Source organism: Bos javanicus, chromosome 2 (genome assembly GCF_032452875.1).
Source record: "Bos javanicus breed banteng chromosome 2, ARS-OSU_banteng_1.0, whole genome shotgun sequence".
Classification (NCBI taxonomy): Eukaryota; Metazoa; Chordata; class Mammalia; order Artiodactyla; family Bovidae; genus Bos; species Bos javanicus.
Genome location: NC_083869.1, coordinates 96,389,930 through 96,402,917, shown reverse-complemented (window position 1 = coordinate 96,402,917; position 12,988 = coordinate 96,389,930). Strand labels below are relative to the sequence as shown.

At 41.5% G+C, this 12,988-nt stretch overlaps 1 protein-coding gene across 1 annotated transcript in view; it reads left to right on the top strand.

The window, feature by feature from the left end:
• Positions 1–413: 413 nt before the first annotated feature.
• PLEKHM3 (pleckstrin homology domain containing M3) overlaps positions 414–12,988 on the top strand; it is a 223,198-nt gene continuing 210,623 nt past the window's right edge. Inside the window, exon 1 of the mRNA XM_061382958.1 lies at positions 414–596. The gene's annotated coding sequence lies outside the window, so the exon portion shown is untranslated. The remainder of the gene's footprint in view (positions 597–12,988) is intronic.

Sequence of the window (12,988 nt, the reverse complement as noted above, 5' to 3'; positions counted from 1 at the left end):
AAAACCATCCTGTTTCAACCTGCAGGCTACAACATGAAAGGGCAATGAAAATTGACTTTCATCGCAGCTCCAAATCGGAAATGCGAAGCAACCTCTGGGTTCTAATAGTCCTATTTTCAGAAATAAGTTATTTCTCAAATTCTCTTAACCAAAGGAGCTGCTAAAAACTAGTCCCAGGTTTGTTCCAGGTAAAAATTTCGAATTGCAAGCATCCATTTGGGCGTTGAGAAAAGCAGAGAGGAGACTGAGGCACATAGCACTGTTTCAAGAAGTGTGTGATGAAGACTGTGAGAAAACAGAGGTAAGAAGGCCAGGAGGGTGCGGTTGGGCCATGCCGGGCGCTGGGTCCCTAGGCCAGGGAAGACGAGTCCTTGCGGCCTGGAACCTTGTGTGTCGGAGTCTCGCTTCCCGGGCTGCTGGAAGGAAGCATTTAAGTGTGGGACCGCAAGAAGCGCTTGTAAACAGAGAGCCGGGCCGGAGTGGTCGGTGGCCAAATGGGCTGTCACCGTGAGGAGGGCGGGCTGCCGAAACCTAGCCTCAGCCTGGAGTAGGTTGCAGGCCTTGCAGGTGAAGGGAGAGAAGCAGTCGGTGGCCAGGTGAGCATCTGTCTGCTTCTTTGCCGCCTGGCTGGCCACTGGGGGAAGGGTGTGGGGATGACACTATTGTAAATATTCGAGAAGCTCCCTAGGGTAGCGGTGATTTTGCTATTTCTTCCATCCTCTGGTTTTTATTTCATCCTGAAAATTGCACAGTAATGCAGTGGATAATAGATGAGAGGAGATTATATGATGCATTGTCTATTTATTTTTATGAATCAGGTGTATAAGTAGAAAGCAGTTGAAATAGCTGATCCTGTTCTGTGCGTTTTTTTTAGTCCTCGCCTCCACCCCTCCCTACCCCTCCTGGGTCCTAGAAACGAGGCCTCAGCAGAGCTTTTAATTCACATCTAACTAGGGCTCCCAGATTACAACGATTGTTCCTTCTGTTGACCTTGCTCATTTTTAATATATAGTAAATGCCACTGTGCTACTGATGACAAGCATGATTTGGTCTTCTATAACAGGATTGCTAAGCTAAAAGGTTGAGATCCGGAAATTTTGGGCCCACTCCTCAAATAAAGTAAGTTAGTACTGAGATATACAAATGAATGACAAATAAAGACTGATCTAGATTTATAGCTTGCAAAGCAAAACAGATTTGAATTTACCCGGTTAAACCGAGATTGAGTTATGCTGTTGTAAACTTATTTGGAAGTTTTCTCTCTTCTTGCAAAAGATAAATATCTAGGCTTTTTTCCTGTAATATATTAATTTCAGTTGTCATAGTCAATTGCAATTTGTATTCATTCATAAGATACTTTGGCACACCTTAATATACAAGGCAATTTTTGTTTCATTAGCTTCAAAAAAAATGCTTTAACCAAAACTGGGCTGAAAGATCAGTAGACATGTAGTCTTTCTGGGTCATATAGTCTAACTTTTAGTTACTAGAAGAATATTAGAGTAAATTGCACATAAAAGAGTGTTTTAAAGTCATGCACATCAAGGACATAATATTAATGACTGACGAGTTTGCCTTTACAGTGAGTATTTTCACAATGTAATGGTTCATAGCAAGAACTATAAAGCCATTCTGGGTTTGAATTCCTGCTTGGTCACTTCCTATTGTGTAACCTTGAGCAGTTTATTTGTTGTGTTTCTTAATCTTTGGTATGGGAATGACAGTACTGATCTCATAGGGTTATTGTGAGGATTAAATGAGTTAATATTTTGAAGGTTCTTAGAACAGCACATATAGAAATTGCAATATACATGCTTGTTAATAAATACATAAGGATATAGCAATGTTAAAAGTAAATGGTGATTGCCAGGAGCTGGGGGAGGGTTGAAATGAACAGTTGTTAAATGGGTATGGTTTCAGTTTTGCAAAACGAAGAGTTCTAGAGATTAGTTGCACAACAAGGTAAATGTACTTAACAGTAAGGAACTGTACCCTTAAAAACAGTTAGGATAGTAACTTTCGTATTGTAACTTTTCCCGAAATTACATCTTTTAAAAACAGCAGTGTTAGCAAAGTTATATACAGCAGTCATCCCTCGATACACAAGGGGACTTAGTTCCAAGACCTCTCAGATACCAAAATTCAAGAATTCTCAAGACCTTTATATAATATGGTGTATGTAGTGCCTTGCACTTAACCTACACACATCCTCTGGTGTAATTTAAATCATTTTTAGATTACCTATGAAAGTGTTAGTCACTCAGTTGTGTCTAACTCTGTGATCCCATGGACTGTAGCCTGCCAGACTTCTTGGTACTATAAGATTACTCGTAGTACCTAATATAATGTATATTCTATGTAAATAGCTGTAATTTCAATGAAAATGCTATGTAAATAGTTGCCTTTTTCTTTTTTTAAGTTGCTAAGTCATATATTACTCTTTGCTACCCCATAGACTGTAACCCACCAGGCTCCTCTGTCCATGGGATTTCTCAGGCAAGAATACTGGAGTGAGTTGCCATTTCGTTCTCCAGGGGCTCTTCCTAACCCAGGGATCAAACCTGCATCTCCTGTATTAGCCGGCAGATTCTTTACCAGTGAGCCATTAGGGAATCTGCAGATAGTTGCCTGGTGTCCAGCAAATTCAAGTTTTGCTTCTGGAACTTTCTGGAGTTCTTTTCCCCCCAGATATTTTCAATCTGTGGTTGGTTGAATTTGCGAATGTGGAAGCCAAGGGTATGGAGGACCCACTGTGTTCAGAATCTTTATTAGCACTTAGCAGGCCCTGTCTGGAGAAGGCAATGGCACCCCACTCCAGTACTCTTGCCTGGAAAATGCCATGGACGGAGGAGCCTGGTAGGCTGCAGTCCATGGGGTCGCTAAGAGTCGGACACGACTGAGCAACTTCACTTTCACTTTTCACTTTCATGCATTGGAGAAGGAAATGGCAACCCACTCCAGTGTTCTTGCCTGGAGAATCCCAGGGATGGGGAAGCCTATGAGGTCACACAGAGTTGGACACTACGGAAGCAACTTAGCAGCAGCAGCAGCAGCAGGCCCTGTCCACAGCTGTCTTTGCTATTGTGAAAATGCACTTCTGGCAGTCATCAGTAAGATTCACTAATTGTTAAATTCATGTAATTAAGACATCATAAAGAGAACAAACAAATGATTAGAAGCAATACCTAAGACGCTGTGGCCCACACAATTCTGAAAATGCCCCTCCCCCAGGATTGCATGCTCTAATCCCTGGAACCGGTTGCAATGATGAAGTGTCACTTCCTTGATCATATTATGTTACATGGCACTGCTGCTGCTAAGTCGCTTCAGTCGTATCCAACTCTGTGCGACCCCATAGACAGCAGCCCATTAGGCTCCTCTGTTCCTGGGATTCTCCAGGCAAGAATACTGGAGTGGGTTGCCATTTCCTTCTCCAATGCATGAAAGTAAAAAGTGAAAGTGAAGTCGCTCAGTCGTGTCCCACTCTTAGCGACCCCATGGACTGCAGCCTACCAGGCTCCTCCGTCCATGGATTTTCCAGGCAAGAGTACTGGAGTGGGGTGCCATTGCCTTCTCTGGTTACATGGCACAGTTGAATATAAAATAGGAGAATGAGCTGGTGGGCCAAATCTAATCAAAGGGAAGTGAAGTTGCTCAGTCCTGTCTGATTCTTTTCGACCCTGTGGACTGTAGCCTACCAGGTTCCTCTGTCCATGGGATTTCCCAGGCAAGAATAGTGGAGTGGGTTGCCATTGCCTTCTCCAGGGGATCTTCCTGACCCAGGGATCGAACCTGGGTCTCCTGAATTGTAGGCAGACGCTTTGCCATCTGAGCCACCAGGGAAGTCAAATCTAATCAAAGTGAAAGTGAAAGTGAAGTCGCTCAGTCGTGTCTGACTCTTTGCGACCCAGTGGACTATAGCCCACCAGGCTCCTCCATCCATGGGATTCTCCAGGCATGAATACTGGAGTGGGTTGCCCTAATCAAAGGGGCCTGTAAAAGAGGAGAGCTTTCTCAAGCTAGGGAAATCCGAGGGATCTGAAGCCTGAGTAGGACTGAACATGCTGTTGCTGTATTGAAGATGGAGGGAATGCTTGAGAAGGAGTGGGGGCGGCCTTGAGAAAAGCAGGAGACCTGGAATTGCTGAGGGTGACCCGGCGTGGAAACGGGGACATCAAACTGAGGGCCAGCAAATGAATGAGCTCGAAACTGGATTCTTTACCAGAGCCGTTGGTTAGGAACACAGCCTGGCCAGCGCATTGATTTCAGCCTTGTGAAGGAGAGCCTGAGCTGAGAACCTAGCCAGCCCCACCCAGACTCTGACCTTCAGAATTGTGAGGAAATGGGTGTTGTGTTAAGGTTCTAAGTTTGTGGGAATTTGTTACACCACAATAGAAGACCATAAAGACAGGAACAGACTATCCTTAGAAGAGAAAACTAAGTGGCTAATAGTCATATGAAAGTGCATTCTCAAATAAAAATGAAAAAAAGAAAGAAAATGCTTTCTCTTTCCATTAATTAAATAAATGAAATTGAAACGACAGCAGGAAACTGTTTTTCCAGCTCTCAAATTTACATAGATTTTTAAAAATTCTAGCTCTTCACATCAGTTTATGTGCAGTAGAGCAGACACTCTCAGATGCTGTGAGGCGTACATAGATATTAAACCTTTCTGAAAAATTTGTTGGCTTAATGTCTGAAAAATCTCACTAATGTGTCTACTCCTCCTCAGTCCAGTAGTTGCACTTCTAGCAGTCTGTCCAAGGGAACTTATCAGAAATATTTAAAAAGTTAACATTCACAAGTGCTTAATATAGCTTTGGTTAGAAAAGTCAGGTATTGACAATAGTCTCAATGCCCAACAGGAGGGGAACAGTGTGAATTAATTATGGTGTTGTCAAAAGATACGGTGTTATACAGACTTTAAAAAGGATATTTATGAAGGGTTTTAACAGTATGGAAAGGTATTTACCAATTTTTGGTAAATAGGAGGAGATCAGTTAGAGAAATATATGTGTAGTAAGTGAAAAGTGTTAGTTGCTCAGCCGTGTCCAACTTTTTGTGACCCTGTGGACTGAAGCCTTCCAGGCTCCTCTGTCCATGGGATTCTCCAGGCAAGAATACTGGAGTGGGTGGCCATTCCCTTCTCTAGGGGTTCTTCCCGACCCAGGGATCTGAGTCTCCCACATTGCAGGCAAATTCTTTACCATTTGAGCCACCAGGGAAGACCATAATAACTCTCAACTATGTTTAAAAAAGCAGAAAATATACCTACATAAGAAAAGAGGCTGAAAGGGCCAAAATGGAGCAGCACTTTTTTTTACCCATTGGAGGATGACTAGGCATAGTTTATTTCCCCTGGAACATTTTTATGTATTTTCAAGACATTTAACAGTAAGTATACAGTAGTTGTTTATAACCATAATAGTTAACAAACATTATTTTAAATGCTGTTAAAAACCCTGTGCTATGGGGTATACAATGAATCTAAGACATTGTCCAGTCAAATAATGGAGAAAATAAAAATTCATAAATGACTAAAATATGTGTGAGAGAGTGATGTTTTAAAGAAAGACAATGATCGGATAGGAAATGATAAATACGGTTGAGAAGGTTGACAACAAAGTAGGATAACTTATTTGTCAATACGGATAATCAGTGTAAGCTTTATGGTAGGAGGATGGATGCGTATCATACTGAAATAATAGAATAAGGAAGCTCGTGGTTGAGTTTCCTTAAGTCTTTGTTTTCTCATAGATGGATGGATTTTAGGCTTTGGGCCATAGACTCAGGTTAATTATACAAGTGGAAAACAAAGAACTATGATGGATATATAGCCATTAGCGGAAAAAAAAAAAAAAACCCTTGCATGTTATTACTAGGAAAACCAAACTAGGCTGGTAACATCTGCATTAAAAACCATACAAAGCTAATAGTTACTGAATATTTATCAAGTACTTAACATACTCTATTCCAGTTTAATCTTGTGTGCAGCTTTCCCATGATACTTGAAGTCAAGTCGTACATTTACATATTTAAGAAGCAGGCAGGTTGCAGGGTACTATTTTAATTACTGGTTTCAGAAAACCTGATTTTACTAGAAACCTGAAAAGGTCATACCATTTGGGTAGAATGTTTAGGATTCTCTGTCTACGGACACTTTCCAGGAGCCCCAGACCACTGCTGCTTCTCCTCCTTTTCCTACTGTTCCTTGGATAGTTTGATATGCCCTCTCCTCCACATCTGTAGGAAAGTACTGGAAGTGTCTCTTGCCCCACTGGCTGTTAGCCAAATGCTGATTTTCTTCATGGGGCATGTTTACCCTTTAAAAGAAACTGGGTGGAGGAATATCTAACAAGGAATTGCTTTTTTTCTTTTAGAGTGGATTTAGTATTCGGTTCTTAAGTAGCTGAACTGTATTCTAGCTTGGAGTTTCTGGTGCAAGCTAAATAATTCAGAGAACTGGGTACTGAGTGAGAGTGTGGTAAGAATAACCACCAGCAGTGAATTCCATGCCTATGTTTGCTCTGCTTCATTGGCTACTGTAGGTATGACCAGACAGCAATAAAAGCCCACATCATTCACCTTCATATTGACAGTAGGGTAAGAAGTTTATTTGGTCCGTGAGTGTAGTTAATATTAATGGCAGCGTGAGTTATGAGCAAAAAACCAAAGTCAAAATATAGAGGCCATTGTGTTGAGATGTTAGGCGTGCTATTTTTCACTAACATTTTGTTTGTTTTTCATACAGTCATTAACTGTCAATTTGAGTTTTGTGTTTTAAATTTGATTCCCTGATCATATGTCACATTAATGAGTATGGAAGAGATTATTCACCTAGTTACCATGATTAGTGTAACCAATTTATAATTCAATGCAAACTGAAGCTGCCTTGGTCTGTATTATCCATCTTACCTGTGGACATTTATCTAACTGCAAAATTGCTAAATATCCATTTTACCCCATAATCTACAGATGTGATTATAGATTTTCATAGAACAAGGAACGTGTTTTATAGGTTAGAAAACATTGGAAATGTAACCAACAGTTTTTATGCTCCAGGAAATTAGCTAAATGATCTTTTCTCATAAACTTTTCCAGAACAACTTCTCTTCCACCCTCAGGGATTCATTGGTTTGTTAATTAGACAAGTAAGAATTGAGCGCTTGTTTTATACCTTGGCACGTACCTCTTATACTTGGAGCCAGAGATACAGTCTTGAAGGAAACAGGCACGATCTTGTCTTCGTGAAGGTTGCCATCTAGTAGGGGAGACAGACAAGTAAACAGGCTATTTTTAGAGTGAAAAGCATTATAATTGAGGAAATGTGTGTGCTGTGGGACCTCACCAGAGGGATGTCCAGAATGGACATGGGAGGTCAGGGAAGACGTGGTACCTCAGCAAAGACCTAAAGGCTGAATGAGAACTAGCTAAGTTCTGTGCCTGTGTGTGGGGGGGTGGGAGGTACAGGATAAGAGACGATGGAGATTTAAGAGGTAATCCTAGGAAAGTAAGTGGACTGGAGCTCTTATAGGCAATGTTAAGGAATATTAAGATTTATCCAGAAAATAACAGAGTTTTATCAATATTTTTAGAAAGCCCTCTCTGCAGTGTGGTGAATGGATTAGTGGAAGGAAAATATAAAGGGAGGAAACTGGCTGGTGTCCGAACTAAGGTTGTAAAGAAGGAGAGAAAGGGATAAATTTGGCAGATCTCAGAGAAGTAGAATTAACATGACTTGCTGTTCAGAGTGATTTGTGGGGGAGGGAGCCATTAGGGTTAAGGATGATGATATTCTTCACTCTATGGAGAATGCCAAGAGGAGGGGCAGGCTGAGGGTTAGGTGAGGAGTTTGCTTTTGTGCATGTTAGGAGTTAGGGGATGTCTGAAAGGCAGTGGCATGTGTGAGTCTTAAGCTCAGAGAACAATACTTCTCATCTCCACGTGGACTTCTACTGAAAGCCACAGGGGTGGAGAAGATCACCCAGTGGAAAAGGAACTAAATAAGAGGGTTATGAGGAAAATAGGGGAGCACCTACATTATGATATGGGCATTTTGTTATTCAGTCACTCAGTCATGTCCAACTCTTTGAGACCCCATGGACTGCAACACACTAGGCTCCCCTGTCCTTCACTATCTGCCAGAGTTTGCTCAGATTCATGTCCATTGAGTTGGTGAGGCTATCTGCTGCCTTCTTTTCCTTTTGCCTTCAATCTTTAAACAGCATCAGGGTCTTTTCAAATGAGTTGGCTTTTCACATTAGGTGGCCAAAGTATTGGAGCTTCAGCTTCAGCATCAGTCCTTCTAATGAATATTCAGGGTTGATTTCCTTTTAGGATGGACTGGTTGGATCTCCTTGCTGTCCAAGGGACTCTCAAGAGTCGTCTCCAACACCACAGTTCAAAAGCATCAGTTATTTGGTGCTCAGCCTTCTCTATGGTCCAGCTGTACATCCATATATGACTACTGGAAAAACCATAGCTTTAACTGTACAGACCTTTGTCAGCAAAGTGATAAGGGCATAGGAAAGGGAGCTCATACAAGGGACTGAAAGGAGCATACAGAGATAAAGGAGAAGTGTTGGAAGAGACTGTTAATGCATTCAAGAGAGCAATGTAAAGAGTGATTATTCAATAGTTCAGTACTACTGAGGGTTCAGGCAGTTGTGGAGTGAAAAGTCTCCCGGGTTTGGCAATAAGAAGATTGGTGCTGACCTCTGCCTGTACAGTTGCACCTGAGGCAGAATCAGAGTGCTTCCACGTGGTAAGAAGCAGAGCCAGAGAGTATTAAAAAAAAAAACAAAAAACAAATTTCTTTAAGAAACTTGGAAGAGGAGAAGCGACAAAGTGTCTGAGCTGTACAGGAACTTGGGGGACAAGGGGAGATGTTACTTCTTTATTATTTCTTCTTTGAGAAGAAATATTCCTTTTTAATCACCCTGAATCTTGGTGGTGTGATCACTCACCTAGAGCCAGACATCCTGGAATGTGAAGTCAAATGGGCCTTAGGAAGCATCACTATGCACAAAGCTAGTGGAGGTGATGGAATTCCAGTTGAGCTATTTCAAATCCTGAAAGATGATGCTGTGAAAGTGCTACACTCAATATGCCAGCAAACGTGGAAAACTCAGCAGTGGCCACAGGACTGGAAAAGGTCAGTTTTCATTCCAATCCCAAAGAATGTTCAAACTACTGGACAATTGCACTCATCTCACACGGTAGTAAAGTAATGCTCAAAATTCTTCAAGCCAGGTGTCAGCAGTATGTGAACCGTGAACTTCCAGATGTTCAAGCTGGTTTTAGAAAGGCAGAGGAACCAGAGATCAAATTGTCAACATCCACTTGATCATCAAAAAAGCAAGAGAGTTCCAGAAAAACATCTATTTCTGCTTTATTGACTATGCCAAAGCCTTTGACTGTGTGGATCACAATAAACTGTGGAAAATTCTTCAAGAGATGGGAATACCAGACCACCTGACCTGCCTCTTGAGAAACCTATATGCAGGTCAAGAAGCAACAGTTAGAACTGGACATGGAACAACAGACTGGTTCCAAATAGGAAAAGGAGTACGTCAAGGCTGCATATTGTCACCCTGTTTATTTAACTTCTATGCAGAGTACATCATGAGAAACGCTGGGCTGGAAGAAGCACAGGCTGGAATCAAGATTGCAGGGAGAAATATCAATAACCTCAGATATGCAGATGATACCACCCTTTTGGCATAAAGTGAAGAGGAACTAAAAAGCCTCTGGATGAAAGTGAAAGAGGCGAGTGAAAAAGTTGGCTTAAAGCTCAACATTCAGAAAACGAAGATCATGGCATCTGGTCCCATCACTTCATGGGAAATAGATGGGGAAACAGTGGAAACAGTGTCAGACTTTATTTTTTTTGGCTCCAAGATCACTGCAGATGGTGATTGCAGCCATGAAATTAAAAGACGCTTACTCCTTGAAAGGAAAGTTATGACCAACCTAGATAGCATATTGAAAAGCAGAGGCATTACTTTGCAAACAAAGGTTCGTCTAGTCAAGGCTATGGTTTTTCCAGTGGTCATGTATGGATGTGAGAGTTGGACTGTGAAGAAAGCTGAGCGCCGAAGAATTGATGCTTTTGAACTGTGGTGTTGGAGAAGACTCTTGAGAGTCCCTTGGACTGCAAGGAGATCCAACCAGTCCATTCTGAAGGAGATCAGCCCTGGGATTTCTTTGGAAGGAATGATGCTAAAGCTGAAACTCCAGTACTTTGGCCACCTCATGCGAAGAGTTGACTCATTGGAAAAGACTATGATGCTGGGAGGGATTGCAGGGCAGGAGGAGTACGGGATGACAGAGGATGAGATGGCTGGATGGCATCATTGACTCGATGGACGTGAGCCTGTGTGAACTCCGAGAGTTGGTGATGGACAGGGAGGCCTGGTGTGCTGTGATTCATGGGGTCGCAAAGAGTCGGACATGACTGAGTGACTGAACTGAACTGCACTAAATCTTGTCCTAGTGAATCCTTCCACTCTAAGACCACCAGAAAGTACAGAAACTAATGTTGCCTGAATAGTGCAGGACAAACCCTTGAGTAAATTAAAACCTTATCTCAGAGCTTCCAAAACTGATTGCTGTCACCACTCTCTCCACTAGTTTGTTGGTTTCTAATGAGAGGAGATCAAAGAGACTGTGGTGACCTTTTTCCTGGTGCCAACAGACGACACCTGTCAGTATCCTGTACCCTGCTTTTGAGTTCTCAAAGCACTTACATTATGTCATTTGATTTGCACTCCAAAACAATCATTGGAGGAGGTAGTACAGGCATCCTTATTTGACCTACATTCAAAGAACTAGAATTCAGGTTCAGATGACTTGACAAGTAGTAGTGGTGCATGGACCCTTCAAACTCAGGTCTTCTAATTCCAGACCTTGTGGTCCAGAAGTAATTACCCTTCACTAAAAGGTCAGATATCGTATCTGTATTTTCACTGTAGTGGGGTCATATGAAACCTGGGCATGTCATCTTAAGAAACAAGACTGAAAGTTGTGGGTCAACTTTGTTATTTTGTTTGAATCCCATATATACTGGTATTTGTCCCTCTATCTACCTGTCACCGCCCCCCCACACCAAAAAAAAGTTTAGTTAGTTTTAGTTTATTTGGATATACCTTAATAGCTGAAGCATGTTTGAATTACCTATAGTTATATCTAACTTGAAAATATTCCTTTCAGTTCTTTTGACAGAAACACTTATTTGCAGGGTTAGTTTTTTTTTTTTTTTTAAGCAAACATTTTTACAAGTGTTTCTATTTATCAGCTAAATGAAAAATGATGTCTTTGGTAAACATTAGTGAAAGGTTAGGGCAATTAGGACTATGTAAACATTTTTGAAAGCACTTGTTTGGCCAAAATGGAGTCACAGTTATTATCCGCTTGCAGACATTCCAAGCAGTGTGTCCAAGGTCACTTCAGAGAATTGAGGTTAGCTAGTTAGAACAGCCCTTTATTCTGTTTGTTCAGGCACCTCTCATCCACCATTCCCTTAGAGAATTTACAGTGACACAGAAATAGTACAGAGGTGATTTTTTTTTTTTTTTTTGTAAATTAAGTATATTTAGCAATTAACTTTCTGAGTTGTGGGATACACAAATAGAAAGATTTAAAAATAATTATTAAAGTTCTTACTGTTTGAAATTAACATTCAAAGTACCTTATGTGTAAAATTCTAGCTGTGTTATCTCAAGGTAATTAGTTTGCTATTGTTCTACTGGCTGGTATGTGCATTTTAGAGGCTGGTTTCCACTCACTTACTGACCATATTAGCTTGGATAAGGTACTACTGCATTTCTTTAAATCTCAAGTCCCTTATCTGTAAAGTGGTAATAATAATAATAGCAGCAACTCTCCAATAGGGTTGCTGGGAGGATTTAACAGCGTAATGAAGATACAAGGCTTCACGTAATCACTTTAGTAAGTGTTCAATAGCACTTTTTTTCCAGTAGTCATGTGTGGATGTGAGAGTTGAACTATAAAAGAAAGCTGGGCACTGAAGAATTGATGCTTTTAAACTGTGGTGTTGGAGAAGACTCTTGAGAGTCGTTTGCACTGCAAGGAGATCCAACCAGTCCATCCTAAAGGAAATCAGTCCTGAATATTCTTTGGAAGGACTGATGCTGAAGCTGAAGCGTCAATACTTTGGCCATCTAATGAGAAGAACTGACTCATTGGAAAAGACCCTGATGCTGGGAAAGATTGAAGGCAAGAGGAGAAGGGGATGACAGAGGATGAGATGGTTGGATGGCATCACCGACGCCATGGACATGAGTTTGAGTAAACTCCAGGAGTTGGTGATAGACAGGGAGGCCTGACATGCTGCAGTCCATGGGGTTACAAAGAGTCAGACGTGACTGAGTGACTGAACTGAAACTGAACTGAACTGAAGTGTTCAGTAAATGTTACAACGACTTAAATCTTGGTCTTGGCATAGGAGCTATAAGAACTCTATGTAGTTTTTTAAACTTTTGGTTAAATACACCCTTCCACATTTAAAGTATGTCCATCTACACTCAAGGAGTCCTCTTCAGGGCATTTTTGAAGACTTTAATAGTAGTCATTTCCGATGCTGGGGAACTATTTCAATCCCAACTACCGTAAGCTTGTCATCCTAATGTCAGATCAAAACAGTCAGAGAAATAGGCCAATCAGAGCTCCAGAATTCAACTTCAGGGGGTTTTGGCATTGCAGACTTGTTTAGTAAAAATCCATTTCATACCAATGATAATAGTCTATGCATGTGTGCATGCTCAGTCATATCTGACTCTTTGTGACCCCATGGACTGTAGCCCGCCAGGCTCCTCTGTCCATGGGATTCTCCAAGCAAGAATACTGGAGCGGGTTGCCATGCTGTCCTTCAGGGCATCTTCCAAACCCAGGGATCAAACCCAGGTCTCTTGTGTCGGCAGGTGAATTCTTTACTACTGAGCCACCTGGGAAGCCCAATGGTCCGTAA